Genomic DNA, 6,201 nt, shown 5'->3' with positions numbered 1-6,201 from the left:
GGCAACTTAATCTCGGCCTCAGTTTCTTTCATTTGTAAAATGAAGAGAATATGAATGCCCTTCTAAAAACTTGTTGAGAGTATGGGATTAGGCCACAAAGATTGCCTGGCACCGTAGTAAGTGCTCAGTAAAGGTCACTCGTTATTAGTTAACCGTTTTTATAGAGCGCCTTGGTTTAGGTGCAAAGCACTGCCACAGCCTGATAATCTCTACTCTTAGAATGCCCCCAGCCTTTTGGAAGAGCTACAGTTCCTGGAGTAATTATTATTACGCCATTTAATAATAACAATATTGTAGCTAATATTTGTAGGAGTTTTTAAAATATACATAACCTCATTTAATCCTTTCAATAATCCTTTCATTTAATAATTATTTTTTAAGCATTGTTGTGTTCCAAGCCATGTTCTTGGGTCCAGGAATACAGTAGTGAACAAACAAAAGTTCTTCATCAATTTAAATAAGGTTTTGTAATTACATACACGTATGATAAAGCTATAAAGAAAAACAAAGTGGGAAGTCCCAGGCAGTCTAGTGGTTAGGACTCCACGCTTTCACTGCTGGAGGGCTTGGTTTCTGTCCCTGTCTGGCAACTAAGATCCTGCAAGCAGCCTGGCCTGGGGCCAAAAAAACAAGAAACAAACAAAAAAGCCCCAAAGTAACAAAATTCAGGCTGTTGGTTACCTCTGGGGAGGGAAAGAGAAAAGTATAATTGGGAGGAACATAATGGAGCATCAATAATATTAATAGTGTTCTATTTCTTAATATTCACATGGATATTTACATTATTGTTATTTTCAAATAGTTCATATGTATTATGTACAATTCATTTCAAAATAAAAGTTTTTTTTTAATAAGGAAGAAAAGAAATGGGGAAAAAGAGCACTGGTGTAAAGGAAGCATTTAAAGGGAAAAAAACATTAAATGAAGAATTTTATGACAAATGCGGGGAAAAGTTCTTGCTCTCATATTGTGCACAGTAAATTTTAGTTATTCTGAGGCACAAAGTGGTTCATTCATTGAAAAACTTGCACTTCTAGTCGTTGCTGGAATCTGTTATTAGGCATTGAGCATGTTTTAGTGAACAGGCAGATTTTTCCTGTCCTCAGGAGTTTATAGTGGAGGTCAGTGTTTCTCAAACTGTGATCCTGGGATCAACAGTATCAGTTTCACCTGCGAAACCTGTTACAAATTGCAGACCCACCCTAGGCATATTGAATCAGAAATTCTGCAGGTGGGGCCCAGCAAGCTATGGCCCTCTAGACAATTCCATTGCACACTGAAGACTGAGACCCACTAGATTAGTAATTTGCGAAATTCAGCTAACATTTGTTGAGCAATTGCCATAAACTGGGGTCTCTGCAAAGTATTTTCGCATAATTTATCCCATTTAACACGTCAGCATAGGAAAGTAGGTATCCTCTGTCTTGCTTAATGTTGCACTCCTAGTAAGTAGTAGAGTTTAAATTCATAGTTTCCTGAGAATAGAGGCTGATATGTTGCATTTTATTGGTTTCTGTATCCCCACCCTGGTTCTCAATATTGGCTGCGCATTAGAATCACCTGCATTGCTTTTTAAACTGGCCATACCAAAATAAATAAATAAATAAAAATAAAATGGCCATACCAGCTATTAGGCCAATAAAATTAGAATCCCTAAGGCTGAGGGGCCTGAGAGAGAGAGAGAGTGTGTGTGTGTATAAAGTATTTGTATAATGTATAATATTTGTATAATATATAAATTCATGTAATATGTAAAATGTCATTACACATCATCTAATCATATACACAGTCCTATTTTAGGGAGCCAGTAGCTTTAAAAGTTTTCCAGGTGATTCCAACATGCACTTAATTGATTCCAATATGCAGGGTTAATTGAAAGCCACTGGTATAGCACAATGGCTTACATGTAGCCAGCACTCAATAAATGTTTGAATAGTGAATGAATGGATATTTAGATACTCTTTTCACTGATGAGGTCAAGTAACTGCCCAAGGTCATACAGCTAATAAATGATAGAACAAGAATCCAAGTCCAGTTCTGACTCTAAATTCTAAGTGCTTTCTATGACTACATCAAACACCAAGGCAAACAGCATTTAGCATGCTATCAGAGCAGCTATTCCAGGGACCTCTGTAGCCTTCAATAATTACAGCACCATAATATTATGTTTTTTAAAAGAAAGAGATCTCTTAACATAGGGCATATTCATGTAATGGAAACCTAAAAATAACTAAATATTTTATTATTAACATGGGTTGGCATGTTTATGCACACCTATCTCTACCCACCTTTCCATGACCAACTATGTGTTGTAAGAGGTAATTTATTTCACCAAACATTGAGCACCTGTTACATCAGTCATTGCTCTGTGGGCTGTTGATTGGCTTTTACACACAGTCCTTGCCTTCAAGTTTCTTACAATCTAGGAGGGAGACAGGCATATAAACAAACCGTAATATTGGCTGAAAACTACAATAATAGAAATACGAACAAGATACATATTTTGCCCAGAGGAAGGAAGGATTAATTCTATAGGTAGGGAGTGAGGAGATGGGCAGGAGAAGCTTTATGGAACAGGCAACACTTCAGCTGGAGCAGACTGAACAGAGTTCCTCTACATTGCACCCAGCACTGCAGTGGGATATGGATCTCCACTTTGATTAATAGGTTAATTCATACAGCAAAGGGGTACTTTTTTCTGGGGATCTTGCAATCTTGTGGGACAAACCCAGCCATTCCTTGCTCAGGAATTGAAGCCCCTGCTGCTGCCACTTTGGAATAAGCTTTGGAGGAGAGCAGTTGGGATTAGTCCATGACCCTATCAGGGAAGGCACAGTCCCTGAAAGGATGTACATTAGTTATAGAGCCCACAGAGCTAGTACTCTGAGTCCTGAGTAAAAAGCTCATGCAGGAGAATGGGAGACAGGGGAGGGCAGAAGTTTTCACTATAATTAGCTCTGGGAGTAATACAGCTTGGGGAGGGAGGGGAGTACAGCCGGTAACTATTTTGAGCACAGCTTCGATTGACAGGACATGTGTGCTGGACTGTACTGATCTCAGGGCCAAGTTGCCTGCCTGCGGTGTGTGGTGTGGGGTGGAAGGCCTAGGGCAGCAGAAGCAGGACAGCCAGACAGGCCGGACGGGGTACCAGCACCTCGACTTCTCTCCCTGGGACACTGTCCAAACTCCGAAGGCCATAGGCTAAGCTGAGAGATGGGTGCTGAGGAGGAGGTGCTGGTCACACTGTCTGGGGGAGCCCCCTGGGGCTTCCGACTTCAGGGGGGGGGCCGAGCAGAGGAAACCTTTACAGGTATCCAAGGTAAGGGAGCCTATATTGAGGTTTCAGGGAAAGGGGAACCCAAGGGAACTTGGGAAGAGTCATGTGGTGGCCTGTGGGGGGAGAAGTGGGAGGCTGTGAAGAAGTGGAATGGGGGTGGGTAGATGGTCGAGGAAGCATGCTCAGATCTGACGGGGGGAGCAGTGTCTGAGCACAGCCTTCTTGTGGGGGGCTATTAGAAAAGGGAATTCCTGGTTTCTGGGAGCAGAGAAAAAGGAAGACTGTGCCTCAATTTCATAGAAGCAGAGGTCCAGGGCTGGCAACATAGGAACAGAGGCTCAGGGCTGGCCATCCAGTCTTTGCTCTCCTGGGTCTGTGCCTCTACTCCAAACTCCAGGAATGTAGGGAAGGTTGTCATTTCTCTCTAACTAAATTGGTATGTGATGATCTGAGGTTCTCACGCAGCCCAGCCCAGCCCAGCCCTGCCCTGCCCCTGCCCCAGCCTTTAGTCCTCCTCTTTCGCTACGCCAGATCCCTTCTCTCACTAGGCAAGACTTTTTTTAAGGCTAGGAGGGTTATGGCAAGATATAACCTGTCAGATGAAGTTGTTACCATTTTGGTTTCATAGCACAGGTTTAATTTTCTCAACTATAAAATGTAGGTAATGATAGTACCTACTCCATGGGTGCTAACTTCTAAGGATTAAATTCAATAAAACACGTAGAGTGCTTGGCACTGTGCCTAACATTTAGTAAGCACTAAATGTATCGCCACTATTACTATTATTACTTTAACATATGTACATGTGTGTGCACACCCGGCACACATATACATACACAATCGCAATCCCTCAGAATCTGCTGGACTCCCTCCAATCTGGAGTACTGTTCTAAAATCTTGACTGTGTAGATAATGGTGCCTAGGACTCCAAGGACTAGAAGAGAACTGTTGGCTAGATATTTCCTTTGGAGGAAAATCTTGAGGGGATAACCACCGTTTCTACAATAGTACGTCCCATCCCCCCTTGCAGTTTTCCCCGTCTTTTTCATTCAGTGATTACCCTACCTCCCTTCAAAGGATGTGTTATTCTCTCAAATCTGTACCTTCTTCCCTCTAGATTGACCCCCCTTAACTGTCACCCCTTGTCCCTCCCCATCCTTTCTTACCCTGTAAAGTAAAATTCCATCCACACACTGGTCCCTCCTGTCCTAACTCCTTTCATTCTATTCCCCCCTTGGAGCCCTCCCTCACCTACAGTCTCTCCTCCAATACCTTCTCAGATCCGAAGACGGAGCCAGGCTGGCAGAGCAGGACTCCGGGAAAGGGATCAGCTTTTGGCCGTCAATGGGGTTTCCTGCACCAGCCTCTCTCATGCCAGAGCAATGAGCCTCATCGATGACTCAGGGAATCAGCTTGTCCTCACCGTCAGGCGGTATGGACCCCTCCCACCCCAGCCTACACCCATCCCCCTAGTCCAGGGCTTCCATTGCCTGTCTCAGCTCTATGTCTCACTGGCGTGACTTCAGCTACTGACAAGTACCCATTTCTGCTTGTGTATCTGTGCTGGAGTATAGATGTTTGTGTATGCCTCCCAAAGCACTTGAATGTGGGTGCGTGGGCCTATTTAGGCCCTTTGCCTGTCTATTTATCGTCACATCTCTCTTTAAACCCACTTCCAGTCAAAGCCTGCCAAGCAGATTTGCCTACCAGTTCATTTTCAGATCTCCACTCTTCCCAGCCCATCCATTTCACCTACATGCCAGTCCCCTCTCTCTCCTTACATCCTTCTCCCATCTCCTCCAGATCTCTCTAGCTCTCAGTCATCCAGCTCATTTCTCAAGTTCTGTCATCTTTTCCATCCAGGGTAGAGGACGAGGGGCCTGTGCGATCTCCATCCCCTGGTGAGCTTCAGGCACTGTCACCCTTGTCTCCGCTGAGTCCTGAGCCCCCTGGTGCTCCAGTTCCCCAGCCTCTCCAGCCTGGGAGCCTCCTCTCTCCCCCTGACAGTGAGGCTTACTATGGAGAGACAGACAGTGATGCTGATGGCCCAGCCGCCCAGGAAAAGCCCCGCCGACCCCGCCGCCGAGGCCCAACAAGGCCCACCCCTCCAGGAGCCCCACCTGACGAGGTCTACCTGTCTGACAGCCCCGCAGAGCCAGCACCTGGTGTCCTTGGCCCTCCCAGCCAGGATGACAGCCGCGTGAGCTCCCCATCTTGGGAGGACGGGACAACCCTTCAGCCACCCCCGGCTGAGGCCCTGCTGTTGCCCCATGGCCCCCTCCGGCCTGGCCCTCATCTCATCCCTATGGTGGGGCCTGTTCCCCACCCAGTGGCAGAAGATCTGACTACCACCTATACTCAGAAGGCCAAACAAGCCAGTGAGTGCCTGAACTCCTTTTCCTTAGTCAGGATCCTTCAATCTGAGCCCTAAATCTAACACTCCATAACCATACATTCCACCTACCTTATGCTTCCCTTGGATACAGTCTTGGAGACAGGTGGAGAAGAGTAATGGATAGGAGGGGAAAATAATTATTCTCACGATCCCCATTAGTTTTGCTGTTTGAACTAGCGTGACAAAAAAAGTACAGGGGGCTCAACCCAACCCAGGAACAGGATAAGTAGGAAAGTTGGAAAGGGACATGAATTGATGAAGGGTTTGCTTGTCGTTGCTATGATTTTGCTAGGTGTCAGACGGGGTGAGGGCAGAGTGCAGACATGGGTCAGGGGAGTATTTGGAAGCAGGACAGGGATACAGGGACTCTTCAGTGTTAATTGCAGGCATAGCATCAGAGCTACCTTTGACATTGCTAGTTCCATTAGGGTTCCTGGGGACTGGGAGGCTATGGAATAGTCATGAGATCTCTAGGAAGTGGTGGTGGGAGGGATCTTTGGCTTCTTATCTTAGGCGAGAATGTAGGCCC

This window comes from Monodon monoceros, unplaced genomic scaffold (genome assembly GCF_005190385.1).
Source record: "Monodon monoceros isolate NGI ecotype Baffin Bay Population unplaced genomic scaffold, NGI_Narwhal_1 Super_Scaffold_4, whole genome shotgun sequence".
In the NCBI taxonomy this organism is placed as follows: Eukaryota; Metazoa; Chordata; class Mammalia; order Artiodactyla; family Monodontidae; genus Monodon; species Monodon monoceros.
This window is presented reverse-complemented; position numbering follows the sequence as displayed.